The sequence below is a fragment of the Hylobates moloch genome, unplaced genomic scaffold, assembly GCF_009828535.3.
Source record: "Hylobates moloch isolate HMO894 unplaced genomic scaffold, HMol_V3 SCAFFOLD_10, whole genome shotgun sequence".
In the NCBI taxonomy this organism is placed as follows: domain Eukaryota; kingdom Metazoa; phylum Chordata; class Mammalia; order Primates; family Hylobatidae; genus Hylobates; species Hylobates moloch.
In genome coordinates, this window is record NW_026652285.1 from 5,808,828 (window position 1) to 5,823,092 (window position 14,265).

The window sequence follows — 14,265 nt, forward strand, 5'->3', positions numbered from 1 at the left end:
GAATTAACAAAGACTAGAAATGACCTCATGTCAGATAAAGTTTGCCATCGAGTGAGCCACGTCAAACTAACTTTGGATTTTCAGAGCTTTTTGGACTTTGGAATTATGCTTTAAAAATGTAGACCTGTGGTTCTTGCGAATATTAGATTAAATTAAACAATGCATGTAACATGTCTATACCTGTTTCTAAAACATAGGAAGCACCAAATAAATGATTTTTACTGTAGTTAAGAGGGAGGTGCTAAGCCCTCACCACTCTTGCTTCCAGATCTTTTAGATTGGCATAGGGTTTTGCTTTGTGGAGTAGTTTGATCTTTGGGTGTTTTCTTGTAAAGGCAATTGGGATATTTCAGGATAACAGAAGGTAAGCAGTTTTAGTCTTTGATGGTGTAGAAGAAAAAGAATGATTAGGTTTTGAAGCCAGCTGGATCAGGGTTCAAATTTCATAGCATCAGCTCCTTTCTAAAATGAGGGAAATATCTATCTTGCTGGTTGCTTTGAGGATTAAATATAACTAGATAGAAGATAAACTGCTCTGCACACAATATGTGCTCAATAAATAGTAGCAAATGTTTTGTTAAAGCATTCAGGAAGCCCGAGGTACAACCCTCTCTTGTTAACAGTCTGAAAGGCACAGAAACAGCCACTTTCACGACTGAAAATAAGAGACTTGGACAGGGATCAGAGAAAGCATTTATTGTACATAAAGAAACAAAGCACCGTTACCATAATCTGTCTGTGGGAAGATGGCATCAGGCCCTCTTCTGTGATGTAATGTCATGGGACTTTACTGGAGTGGGGTTTGGATGGGGTATGGTGAGACCTGTGAGGAGCAGCTCTTCCTCCTACACAAGCAGAGCTGGCCATTTTCCCAGGTGGTATGGTAGTGTGAGAGCCTGTGGCCACTAGCCTTCAGGAAGTTTCCATTGTATTGTGATTTTTAAAATGTAGGTTGTCCCTTTTATATAGAATAGCCTAAAGTTTCAAGTTTAATGTTATCGTACTACAAAGTAAGACTGCTATCTGTTGATCAGTATACTCTGAGAACAGATCCTATCAATTTCTGCTTGGATTCCTACTGGATTCAACTCAGATATAAACCTTTAGGGAGGGCCTACCACGTGCCAGGTGCTGAAAATACAAGGATGATCTGATAAGGTTCCAGCCCGAGAAGGACTGGCAGAGAGGACAGATAACTGATAACTCTTTTTTTTTTTTTTTTTTTTTGAGACGGAGTCTTGCTCTGTCACCCAGGCTGGAGTGCAGTGGCGCAATCTCGGCTCACTGCAAGCTCCGCCTCCCGGGTTCATGCCATTCTCCTGCCTCAGCCTCTCCGAGTAGCTGGGACTACAGGCGCCCGCCACCACGCCCGGCTAATTTTTTGTATTTTTAGTAGAGACGGGGTTTCACCGTGGTCTCGATCTCCTGACCTCGTGATCCGCCCGCCTTGGCCTCCCAAAGTGCTGGGATTACAAGCGTGAGCCACCGCGCCCGGCCAACTGATAACTCTTAATTGGGAGTGTAGAGTGTGGGGTGATGTAATGGAGCTCTGAGTAAAGTGCTATGTAGGGTATTAAGAAGAGGAAAATTAATTTTTCTGGGGAGGCTAAGGGAAATTCCTCCACAGAAGTGATACTTGATCCAATCTTTGGACTGAATCATCAGGCAAATGGATTTGAGATGGGTTGAGAGGAAAGGGCTGAGGGGTGGGGAAGGGGGATAAAGGAGAGAACAATATTCCAAGTGAAAGAAACTGCAGGGACAAAGATAGGAGGCAGTAGGCACATTCATGCATTTGTTCAGATAGTCACTCAAAAATTTGTTGAGTGCTAGTCACTGTTCTTGGCACTGGGGACACAACAGGAAGCAAGACAGATAGGTCCCTCTGATGTTTACACAGAGTTTACACTTCAGAGCTGGATGGGACAAAAACAAAGCACAAAGAAATGAACAAGATGATTTGAGAGAGCGATATGTATTATGAAGAAAATAAATTGGGGTTATGATAGAAAGGGGGCATGGCATGTATGAATGGGTAGTCCCCTCTGGAGGAGGCTTTTTTTTTTTTTTTGAAACAGAGTCTCGCTCTGTCTCCCAGGCTGGAGTGCAGTGGCGTGATCTTGGCTCACTGCAACCTCTGCCTCCTGGGTTCAAATGATTCTCCTGCCTCAGCCTCCCTAGAAGCTGGGATTACAGGCGCCTGCCACCATGCCCAGCTAATTTTTGTATTTTTAGTAGAGACGGTGTTTCACCATGCTGGCTGGTCTCAAACTCCTGACCTCAGGTGATCTGCCTGCTCTGGCCTTCCAAAGTGCTGGGATTACAGGTGTGAGCCACTGCACCCGGCATTTGACATCAGAACCAAATGGTGAAGAGGCAGCCTTTTGGGGGCAAGGTGTTCCAGGTGGAGGGGATGGCAAATACAAACACCCTACAACAGGACGAGGAACAGAAAAAAGGCCAGCTTGACTGCAGCAGTTTGAGCAAAGGACAGATGGTAGAAGACCAGAGAAGTTGGCAGGCCTGGTTACTAGGGCCTGTGGGCCACCAGAAGGAGTTTGTTTAGAAGTACCATCTGGCTGCTGCACAGAGAATGGGCTGGAAGCAGGGAGATCAGTTGGGAAGCTGTTGCTTATTCTAGGCAAGAGGATGTTGGTGGCTCCAACCAGGGTGCAGCAGCAGAGGCAGATGTGTTCAGAGCAAATACATATTTGTGAAGTGAAACTGACAGGACCTGTTGATGAGCTGGGGGATGGTGGATGAGGGGAAGGAAGATGTAATTAATTATTTCAAATTAATAATGTGAAGGTTGAGAGGTTAAGTAAGGTGAACACATAAAAGTGACTCTGTTCACAGCAGCAGTAGCACCAATATGGCAACAACGGGAAGATGGGATTAGTGAGAGGTTGCTGGAAAATAATTCCGTGAAGGCTCTGGGAATGAATGAATTTGGCTTCACACAGAGGAGACAGACGTACTGTTCCGTTTACAAAGGCAGGCTGATAATCTGTCTGTGAGGCCAGGAATCTCTCAAACTTTTACCAGCAAGGGTTTTTGTTTGTTTGTTTGTTTAAGCCTTGGCTGACTCTGAACAAATTTGTTTATTTCTCTCTCTCTCTCCGTCTCTTTTTGCTTTCCAGGATAAACATCTGTCTCATTTCACCAACTCTCCATTGGCCTCAGCGTCTCAGTAGATTCTTCAGAATACTATCATCCAAGTCAAGCAGGAAATCCTGCCCATAATAGGCACTGAGAAAACGTATTGAGGGACAATTCAAGTGCCCCTCTCTGGGTTCAGAGAAGAGAAGTTGCATCTATTACTTTGTTTCACTTACTTCATTGTTTCACCTCTCCCTTCTCCTTTACCAGCTGAAAATGCTTGGCTCTTTTTGACTGGAAGGAGGCATGATCAGGCTTAATACTTTTTTTGTTGTTGGCGGGCTGGCTGGTTTTATTGTCTCCTGACCCTAAGGTCTGGGGCCTCTTCCAGTCCCCTGCATACACACAGCAGGCCTGAAGAGGTCCTCAGAGCTCCCTCTGAAACCACGTATCAGGCTAGTCGTCTTTAGCTAACACTATCTTTTATTTAAACAGAAACAGTAGCCACCAGTCTTGTTACATAACATACCAATATCCTAGGGTGTTAAACTAATTCAGCATCTACTGTTAGGAAGTGGTGATGTGGCAACACAAATATTCGCTCACACAATATTGCGGAAACGTTGTAACAAACATGACTTTCTGGCCCTACTTAGAATTTCAGAGCTGGAAGGGACTTGAGATCATCCTATTTCAACCCTCCTCGTTTTAAACTGTGGAAACCTAGGCCTGGAGAGACAAAGAAACTTGCTCAAGAAGCAGATCAGGGCGAGACGGCAAGCTCTTGCTAATCTAAATAATCCATCACATCTTAGATTAAGGATTAAATGCTAAACAGTTCTTGTTTGTGATTCCTTCTCATCTGAAAGCATTTTTCCCCCGTTTTAGACTCTCCAAACTAGTCACTTGTGAACCAGGACAGAGCCTCTGTTTACACTGAAACTGCAAATCTGAGGCTGATATGTCAGCCCCACAATACTGAGGTATTTGGGGTGTTTTGTTGTTTTTACTAACTTTGGGGACTGGATTCACATGCAATAGATATTAACTGAATACAATTTGGTTGACCAAGCATATTTTAAAGACAGCTGGGTGGAGACGCAGGTGAGCCAGAATTCTGGGTGTACGTGCAAACCAGTGTGTGGAAGGCGGGGAGTCAGCTGCACCTCCTGCAGCACCTCACATTCTGATGGCTGCACGGTAAAACACTAATTTCCTTGGAGGAGGAGTTCCCAGAGGAACTGCGGAACCCTAGTGTCTTGAGTGAAAGGCAGGATCTGCTCTGTTCACCTTGTCCGTGCCAACATTCTTTACCAAACTGTCCTGTTTTCCTGCTGGGAAACTGCCCCACTCCACCCACCTGGTGCCTCCCTGGTTTCCTGACTGCCACGAGGTTATTTTTTAACCTGCTCTTCCTTGAAAAGCACCACCCCAGTGACCCAGAACGTGGACTCCTCCCCTCTGGTCACTCGGACCATTACACTCTAATTACCGTCATCTGCCTCTGAAAGTCATGGAAAATTAGCAGCAATAGAGCGGTCTTCAATTCTTCTAAGCCCCTTTCGTACTTTTAATTCGCCGAAATTACTAGCAGGGCAAACAGGGGAAATGTCTGGCTTCTGAGCAGGGCATGGGTGGGCTGGGTGGAACTAGCACTATCATTTTAAATTCAATTGCCCCGGGTCCTGAGGGCCACTTCTGATGGCTTAGGGCGAGGTTTAAAATGTAAGAAAGGAATGACTGTCTTGAGCCTCCAAGGAGAAGCACTGCAAATCCCCCCGCCCCAAAATACAACCCAGGTTCTGGGAATCCCAGCCCTGCCCTGGGGACAAACCCCAAACCCAAATAAACGGCCTCCTCCTAGGCGCTGAGAGCCCACCCAGCTTTGTCACGCTGGGTCCCTGCCCCTCCGGCAAGTTGCCCGGACGGGCGGGACCCGAACCAGACGCTCTCCCCTAGCCCAGGCCCGGCCGGGCCGAGGGGTGGGGGAGTGGGCGGTCGGGGAAGCGGGGGGCGGAGTTCCGTCCTCCGATGATTGGCTCCGCGCGGATGGGCTGCGGCTGCGCCCGGCCAACCCGCGGCGTGTTGCTATGTGCTGAGCCGAGGGGATAGGCGCGGGGGCGCGTCCATCACGGGGTAGCCCCCGGCCCGGACCCGGAGGGATGCGGAGTGGCGGCCGCGGCGGTGGCGGAGACTGTGGCTTTAAGAGCGCGCCGGGAGCACGAGCCCCAGCCGGGCCGCGCTTCACCGCTGCGCACCCCAGCGGAGCCAAGCCCCGCGCTGGCCGGACGAGGCTGCCTGTCGCCGGGTGAGTGCGCCGGAGTGCGGCGCGGGCCGGGCGCGCGTGGGCGTGGGGCGCGCTGTCAGCTCGGGCTCTGGGTCCCCGGCCCCGGCCCCCGGACTCCCCCGGCCGGGCCTGCGCGGGGTTGGGGGTGCGGCGCCTTCGGTTCCGCGTGGGGCCCCCGTGGGGGCTGCGGGCGCCGGGGGCGGGGAGCGGCCGCCGGGCCACGTGACCGGTTTGTTTACAAACACTGCTGGGCCCGCGGCCGCCCGTGGAGGGAGCCCAAGGGCGCGGGACCCCCGGCCGGGGTGGGAGACGCGTGCCAGGGGCTGGGCGAGTCTGCGGGGCCAGGTTTGGGGCGGGGGCGCGGAGCTGGGATCGCCGCTTCCTCCTCCGCGTCGTCCCCGCGGGTTCGGACTCCATGGGGTCCGGGTGGGGCTGGGGACGCCCTCCGCCCTCTTGTGACGCCGCGTCTCCCTCGGAGAGTCCTGGGGACACTTGGGTCCAGGGGCGCCGCCCTGGGGGCCTTCCACTGTGGGACTGGGCGCCCTCGAAATTTCTCCGAGCGCGTCGTCTGCCCCGACCGGGGTCGAGGTAACCGCAGCCGAGTTCCTCCCTGGCCGCGTCCCGGCGCCTCCCCGGTGTCCTTGCCAAGGGGGTGGGCGCGAGGTCCTGCCCGACGGAACGCGGGGGCCTCTGCCGCGGGCGCCTCCCCGGAGCTGGCGCTTAGGGGCGGCCCCGACCTTTCACCACTTCCAGTTCACCCTGCTTGGCCGCCGACCTCTTCTGGTGTCTTTCCCAGAGTGGTGGGCTTTTCTCCGGTCTTGGGGGCGTGCGGGGGTGGGGGACACCTGTTCTTTTGGACTTCTCGTCCGGAAGATTGCCACCTCTGCCTTCAGTCTTAGCTGCGAGAGTTTAAAAAGCCAGGTGAGCGAGTGTCTTGTTTTCCTCCGCTTGGTGCGGTGCTGCACCCTCGCCCGCCCCCCAGTCCCGCCGCTGTGAATGGCCCCAGGGAACTGCTCCGAAGCTTTGCTAGGGTTTTTGCTTTCTGGCCTCCTTGCTGATTTGCTGTCCTTGCAACTTGGGAGGCTCTTGAGTAAGTCCTTGCCTTTGGTGAATCTGAAGGCTAACGAGACAGCTGTCTTTTTCTCCCTGCCCTTCCTTCCTTGTTCTTCCTTGTTCCAAAGCATTGGGCAAGAAGGGTGGCGGTCAGCTTCCCTGTGCCTCACAGAGCATTAGAGGTGCAAGAAGTTCAGTAAACCGCCTCACTGGCTCTGGGGTGGGACTTGATTTCACATGGTTATTGCTCCCCTGTGCTTTCCTGCCTCTGGGGGCCACAGGGCCTGTGAGTGGCTGAGTCTCGCCTCCGGTGAGGAACATTTTCATTCTTCTAAACTGTGTTTTGAGTGGCTGCAAGTTCTTTTACCCAGAAACAGGCCCAGCCTGGGGAGAGTTGTGAAGACTTCCCCCTTGGCACCATCTCCTGTCCCCAGCTCCGTGATCGGATCTCAGGCAGGAGTGCAGTGGGAGCCTCATCCGCTTCCTCAGTTGGGCTTTGCCGCCGCAGGTTAGCATTCAATGACAGCATTTCTTGGATCTGTCTTGATATTTCTGTGCTTGAACCAAAATCAAGAAGCTTGGAGTTAGGGGTGGAAAATGGAAAATAAACACCATGCGCAAGAAAACTGTTTTCCTTCTTCCCTCTAGGAGCATGGTTTTCAGACTTTTGAGTGGGACCTGCGCTGCATACAGGTCTGTAACTGAAATAAGTTTCAGAGAACAATAATTTTTTTTTTTTTTTTTGAGACGGAGTCTCGCTCTGTCGCCCAGGCTGGAGTGCAGTGGCGCAATCTCGGCTCACTGCAAGCTCTGCCTCCCGGGTTCACGCCATTCTCCTGCCTCAGCCTCTCCGAGTAGCTGGGACTACAGGCACCCGCCACCACGCCCGGCTAATTTTTTGTATTTTTAGTAGAGACGGGGTTTCACCGTGGTCTCGATCTCCTGACCTTGTGATCCGCCCGCCTCGGCCTCCCAAAGTGCTGGGATTACAAGCGTGAGCCACCGCGCCCGGCCTCAGAGAACAATAATTACCCTTACTCCCTGCAGTGTGCTCTGTTTTAAAGGTTTTTGTTTTTTGTTTTCTACTTCATTAAAAAAAAATCGACTGCTGGTTATGACCCATTAATTCGATTTCCTGACCAAGCAGGTCCTGACCCATAGTTTAAGAAGCATCGCTTTAGGGCAGAGGTCCTCAAACTTAAATGTGTATAAAGATGACCTGGGTAGTGTTTAAAAATACAGTTTGTCAGGCTACTCCGCAGATGTTTATTTTCAGTGGGCCACAGGAATCTGCATTTTTACCAGGGGACCCATAAGATTGTGATGCAGGTGCTTGATAAGAGCCCCTGATCTAGTGGGAACTGGAGGCAATGAACAATGAAAGGTATTAACTTGGCTCTGAAGTGCAGTCAGGTATGTGACCCCATACTCTGCAATCCCAAAATCACTCAGCTGTCAATCACACTAGCTTAGGCTTTGAAAAGTCTAAGGGCACAGTATTGTTTGTTCTCAACTGCCATGAAGCAGTTGGCTTTAAGAGACTGGTATCCCTCCCTCTCCACTCCAGCCTGTTTGAGGGCTGCTGCACAGTGTTGTGTACCAGGAGATGTTTCTAGGTGTGGGGGTTGGAGATGTGAATAGTGCTGATGAGTTGCATGAGTTGCTGTGCTGTTCATAGATTATGTGAATTTTTCATTGTCTTAATGATTTTCACAGTTTTGAGGCAGCCACACAGTCATTGTGCCTGGGAGATTCACAATTGGCCAGCTGAAGAAAAGGTTGATTTTGTTTAGTATCCATGTATTCCAGACTGTGTAGCCTGGGGGAAAGGCAGGCAGGTGACTCTTTTTATTTGGGGGGGTGAGGAGTCAGGAGTTTGTCTACCATCAGGTCTTAATAAGAGGCACAAGTTCCCATACCTCCTGGGCTACCCCAGTTCTGGTTACTTCCCATTGTGATGGCCCGGTCCCTGTGTGCAGGTGAATCTTGTTAGGCATCCAGTTTCTGATGCTGTTATCGCTGCCTTCAGTCACAAACACACACACACCTGATGCAGCCTCAGGTTAGATTTTTCCCTCTTAGTTATTGTGTCCAGACATATTGGTAGGATACATTTATTTGAATCAATGAAAGCTGCGATTTAGCTTCAAAAAAGACTCTATCCAAATTCAACTTCAACTGTAGCCCTTCTTGCTAAAGGTGTGCCTTATGGGAGCATTAAGCGTGGGATTTTAAAAATTAATAATGTTCAGTTTGGCCAAGCAGCTCACATTCAGAATGTTTAGTTTTGAGCATATGGAGAAAAGAAAGCAACAAAAGGATGGCAAGGGATAAGATGTCCCAGGATTGGAAAAGCCAGAAGGAAGAGATGTTGAAGTGAGATTCGGATGGAGGATGTGATCAATTCCCATTGTAAATTATCTTGGCATTTCCTTAGGGTTTGTCACGCAAACCACTAGGTGCTCTGACAACTGCATTCCCCTGAGCATAAAAAGGTACAAAGTTTTGGAAAAGGAAGAAGCTTCATTTTCAACTTGAGCCTGTAAGGATGGAAAGCCAGCCAGGGCCTGCAGGCTAAAGATATTTTTTAGAGTTGTTAGTTTTCAGTGACATTGTCCTTAACAAAAGGTGATACACTTGAGTCTGTGAAGTATTGTACTGCCTGAGTTTGTTTACCTGGGAGCTGTGGATATAGCACTGGAGAGCTTAAAAGTAAATCAGAATTTGCTATTCCCTTGTCGCCAATTTGCCAATGGCTTCCCATTGCCCTTCAGATATAATCTAATTCCTTTCCCTGTAGGCACCACAAGGCTTGTTCTACTCTCCCATCTTCTGCCTCATCTCTTACCAATCCCCACCCTGTCCACTCTGCTTCTTCCTGCTTGAGAAAAGCTCACCTTTCTGAGGTTTCTGAAACATGCCATACCTATTTTTGTCATAGGGCTTTTCTACTGGTAGTAACTCTTTTCCAGGATGCTTTCTCCAAATTTTTCTTTTCTTTCTTTTTGAGACAGAGTCTTGCTCTTGCCCAGGCTGGAGTGCAGTGGTGTGATCTGCTCACTGCAACCTCTGCCTCCCTGGTTCAAGTGATTCTCCTGCCTCAGCCTCCCAAGTAGCTGGGATTACAGGCGTACCCCAACACGCCTGGCTAATTTTTGTATTTTTAGTGGAGACGGGGTTTCACCACATTGTCCAGGCTGGTCTTGAACTCCTGACCTCAGGTGATCTGCCTGCCTCAGCCTCTGACAAGTGTTGGGATTACAGGCATGAGCCACGGTGCCTGGCTCTTTCTCCAAATTTTTGCATGGCTGACTCTCACTTGGTTCTCAGACCTACTTCCTGACGGACCAGTTACCTAGAACAGCTCCTCCCTTCTCTGCCCCTCAGCCTCTCTTAATCTCCTTAACTTTATTTTCTTCAAAGCACTTTAATACCGTCTGGAAATATATCATCTACTTGTTTGCCAACACGGAAGCTTGAGAGCTTTTCTGTCTTGCTTACTGCTGAAAATGCTTGGTGTGGAGTAGACACTGGATAAATATTTGTTGGTTGAATGCATGAATGACCAAGAGAACCAAGGTTTAGAATCTCTAGAGGAGGAAATATACTTTAAGAGAAGAGGAAACGATAATTCTCTTTTTCTGGGATAATGTAATATTCTCTCAGAATTACTTTCACTTGCACTATTTCTGCTTTTCACAATAGTTTTCATTCCTTTATTCCATTTATAGGTTGGCAAAGGCTCCAAAAGCTCCATTGTTATTCTGTTGTCATTAATAATAACTCTTATCTACCTCAATAACCTTATTCTAGGCCTCACTGTTTGTTTTCTTCTAACAGATGTTAGCATTTCTATCAGTAACCACATTTCATTAATACCAGGAGGCACTATATGTGGGGCTAAGAGCCTGGACTTTAGAGTCAGAAAGACCTGGATAATTAGCTCTGTGACCTTGGCAATTTACTAAAATTCTCTAAATGTTTGTTCCTTATTTTTATTTTTATTTTTATTTATTTATTTATTTATTTATTTATTTTTTTTTTTGAGACGGAGTCTTGCTCTGTCGCCCAGGCTGGAGTGCAGTGGCGCAGTCTCGGCTCACTGCAAGCTCCGCCTCCCAGGTTCATGCCATTCTCCTGCCTCAGCCTCTCCGAGTAGCTGGGACTACAGGCGCCTGCCACCACGCCCGGCTAATTTTTTGTATTTTTAGTAGAGACGGGGTTTCACTGTGGTCTCGATCTCCTGACCTCGTGATCCGCCCGCCTCGGCCTCCCAAAGTGCTGGGATTACAAGCGTGAGCCACCGCGCCCGGCGTTGTTCCTTATTTTTAAAATGGTGCTAATAATAGTTTGCATCACACAGCACTGATGGGAGGATTAAATGAGACTGCAGGGGAAACCAGGCACAGAGCCTGGCACCTAAGCACTCAATGCTAGCTATTAATAACAGCACTAATATTAATAGGTGGATTCTCCTCTCTCTGGCTCAGAGGAATCCATTCTCAATCCGTTGATTTGGGAGTGGACAGTGTGTGGTGGGGTCAGAGGAGGACTTCTTAATAAATAAGTGAAGACTGAAAATGCCACTTACATCTATTTGAACTGGAATGGAGTTTAGAAACCATCTATTCGCAAACTGACTGCTGCCCAACACTCACCTGGAAGAAGTGACAGTTACAGAAGTTTTTGGAAGGACATGTTGTATATCTGCTTGGTTTTAGACTTGTTGAGGCTGGGCCATCTGCATGCGGCCTTATGTCAGCCCCTCCATTGTTATTTTTACTGAGTTGGGCTTCAGTGTCTGCCCTTTGCTTTATGGAAGGACACTGTCAAAAATAGCTTTATATAACTTGTTACTGTAATTCTTATAAGGGTTTATATTGTTGAAGACTAGCTACAGATTCAATGCCCCCTTTAAGAAGTTCATGGGAGAAATTATTTTAGAACCTAGTGTCTCTGAAAAGCTTTGCCTCTCCTGAAAACCTGGTATGCTTTTTCTTTTTTGTGGAAATTGGAAGTTTATAGCATCGTATTTCTCTTTTTGCTTTGGCTACCAGGAAGTGCAGAGTCCAATTTTTGGCCTGCTTTTAGTGACTATGTAGGGCCCTGCATCCTGGCTTTTTCTAGTGTTAACCTTGTAATTTTTATTTTCTATTAATTAGGTATATACTGGGTTGGGCATTAAAATCTGTTTAGGTGTTAACATTTTAGAGATATAAACATTGAGGTTCAAACAGACAAAAAGGACTTGATTTAAGACATAGTGCTAATTAGGGCAAAGCAGAAGCTATAAACCATACCTTCAGGCCGGGCGCGGTGGCTCACGCTTGTAATCCCAGCACTTTGGGAGGCCGAGGCGGGCGGATCACGAGGTCAGGAGATCGAGACCACAGTGAAACCCCGTCTCTACTAAAAATACAAAAAATTAGCCGGGCGTGGTGGCGGGCGCCTGTAGTCCCAGCTACTCGGAGAGGCTGAGGCAGGAGAATGGCGTGAACCCAGGATGCGGAGCTTGCAGTGAGCCGAGATCGCACCACTGCACTCCAGCCTGGGCGACAGAGCGAGACTCTGTCTCAAAAAACAAAACAAAACAAAACAAACAAACAAAAAAGCCATACCTTCTGTTTCTCAGACCAAGGCCTCTTCCTACTCCTGCACATTCTGGAATAATACCAGCTCCTCATCTAAACCTTAAGTAGCCCATGTCTCCATTCTGGGCAGAGTCTACCTTCTCTCTGAAACGAGGCAGAGCAGCATTCTGCTTGCGAGGTGCAGCACTGCCACCTGCATTCCTATTACCTGGATGGGTCAGCAACACCTGGGTCTCCTGAGCTACAGAGCAGTCAGCCCTCCCCTGTGGTCTTAAAAGCAGTGTGTCTAGACTGAGTGGCTTTGATTCGAAACTGGATTGCTGGCTCCAAATGAGGTTACCCTCCAGTGTCTGGAGTTCCTTTGTCTGTTTCTCACTGGGAAAGGAAGGCTTGACCTCCAGTTGGCATATGGGTGCCACTGAGGCTCAAACAGGATCTGGGTGTGAACGGTGACCAAGTTTAGTTGCACCAGAAAAAGTGGCTTTGTTTTACCTGATATGAAATTTTTAGTTCTAGAAAATACTGACCTTTCTAGTGATTTGTTTTTTGTTTTCTCAAGGCATTCTGTTCAGGAGTACCTGGGGCAAATAAGTGTAGGCACGGAACAGATCCTGCCCATCAGGAATATTTTGATCCCTATTTTTGAGATGGATTGGTGAAGAATGAAGAGGATTTACACATACAGAAACATTCCATGGTGAACAGTTGTGCAAAGGCACCGAGGCGTGAACATAAGAGGGAGTGTATGGGGAATGTTCAGGAAGCAGGTGAGATGGGGAAAGAGGGCACTGGGATGTAGTTCTCAGCAACCATGGCTGCAGATAGAGCACTCCATGGGAGTGGACCGTGACTTCCTTCACAGTAAGGGTGAAGAGCGCTGCACAATGGCTAATTGCCTCAGATCATAGGTGTCCCCAGGAGGGAGGCTATCTCTAGGGATTCTCGAAGCTGGCTGCCTTAAGAATTCATCATCCCACTAAAGGCCTACGAAATCAGAATTTTCAGGATGGGGAATTTGTAACAGAAACAAGAAAATAGTAACAACCCCTGAAAAACTGTTTCCCAGGTTCTTCTAAAGCAGCCAACCCCACACATGACTGAGGTCTGGAAACCACTGAGGTTGTGGTTGATCCCTCTGGCAGGAGCTACCAAGCAGCCTTGGCTTTTGGCACCCTTGCCCTTGCTCTTTGTATTTTTGCTTTTTCCTTTGTGTTGCCCCTACACATGTCATCCAGGATATCTGTGTGCCCCCTCCCCCCCCACCACTTTGTTTCTTCTTTTACCACTTTGCTCTTTGTCTGTTGGGGGTCCCTCCCTACGTTGACCCATTGCCAAGTGGACCATAAGAGAGAAATGAATTAATTTTCAGGATTGGTTACGTTAATGGTATAAACGTGCACATTACGTAAACCTAAATTAAATAGGGCTTGCAGTGTGTTTTGCTCGCAGGGCTCTTTGTTTCTGTTAGGATTTGAGGAAAAGTTACCCCACGCTTAACTGCAGCCTTAAAGCTAAGTACCTCATTAGCAGAGAGGTATAACAAGAGCTGAAAACTCCCTTTTTCTTGTGCCTAATCTGTTGTCCCATCCCTCATTTGTTTTCTCCCATTTCGGCAATTTAATGTTGAAGCATTGAGCTGAGAGTCTGAGGGTGTTTAGAGAGAACTTGACGTCTTCATTTTGCATTATGTTGAGTTGCCTTAGACTCTCCCATTCTGCTTGAAGCTCTGGAAGGAATTCAGGGACTGAGAATGCACTTCCTCAGACTCTTCTCTGGCTGGTTTGGGGAGGAAGGATCTACTTGGAAAGGGACAGGGGATTTGAATCCTGGTTTTGGTCCTCTCCAATTGTGTGATCTTGGGCAAATTCTTCCTTTTTCTGTATCTGGAAAGCAGGGGTCATCATCATAATGCCTGTCTCCCTGGGTTGTTGTGAGGATTAATTGAGATATGACCCCTCATAGACGCATAACAGGGAATTAATAAATGGCAGAATCCTGGAGGTGTATCTGCGGTTGTTCCAGGGCCTCCCTCCCAAACTGCCCTCACTCGCTACCTTCCTCCAACCAAGCCTTACTGAGCTTTCTGAGCTCCTCTTGCCAAGCTTTGGGCTGCGTATGAGGGGTGATTAACCAGACATGGTCTCATGTCTGATTAACCATGGCCAGGAATGGTTTGCAATCTAGTGGGAAGTCTGACCGAGAAACAACTAATTTTGCGGAACTTTTTTTTTTTTT

At 48.3% G+C, this 14,265-nt stretch overlaps 1 protein-coding gene across 5 annotated transcripts in view; it reads left to right on the forward strand.

Annotated features, from left to right (window-relative positions):
• Positions 1 to 5,163: 5,163 nt before the first annotated feature.
• The window catches only part of YPEL2 (yippee like 2), a 67,515-nt gene continuing 58,413 nt past the window's right edge, over positions 5,164 to 14,265 (forward strand). For 2 of the 5 annotated variants that reach the window (XR_009215219.1, XM_058445369.1), the window contains exon 1: positions 5,988 to 6,307. The gene's annotated coding sequence lies outside the window, so the exon portion shown is untranslated. The other 3 variants (XM_058445371.1, XM_032162864.2, XM_058445370.1) reach the window with 3 other exon arrangements.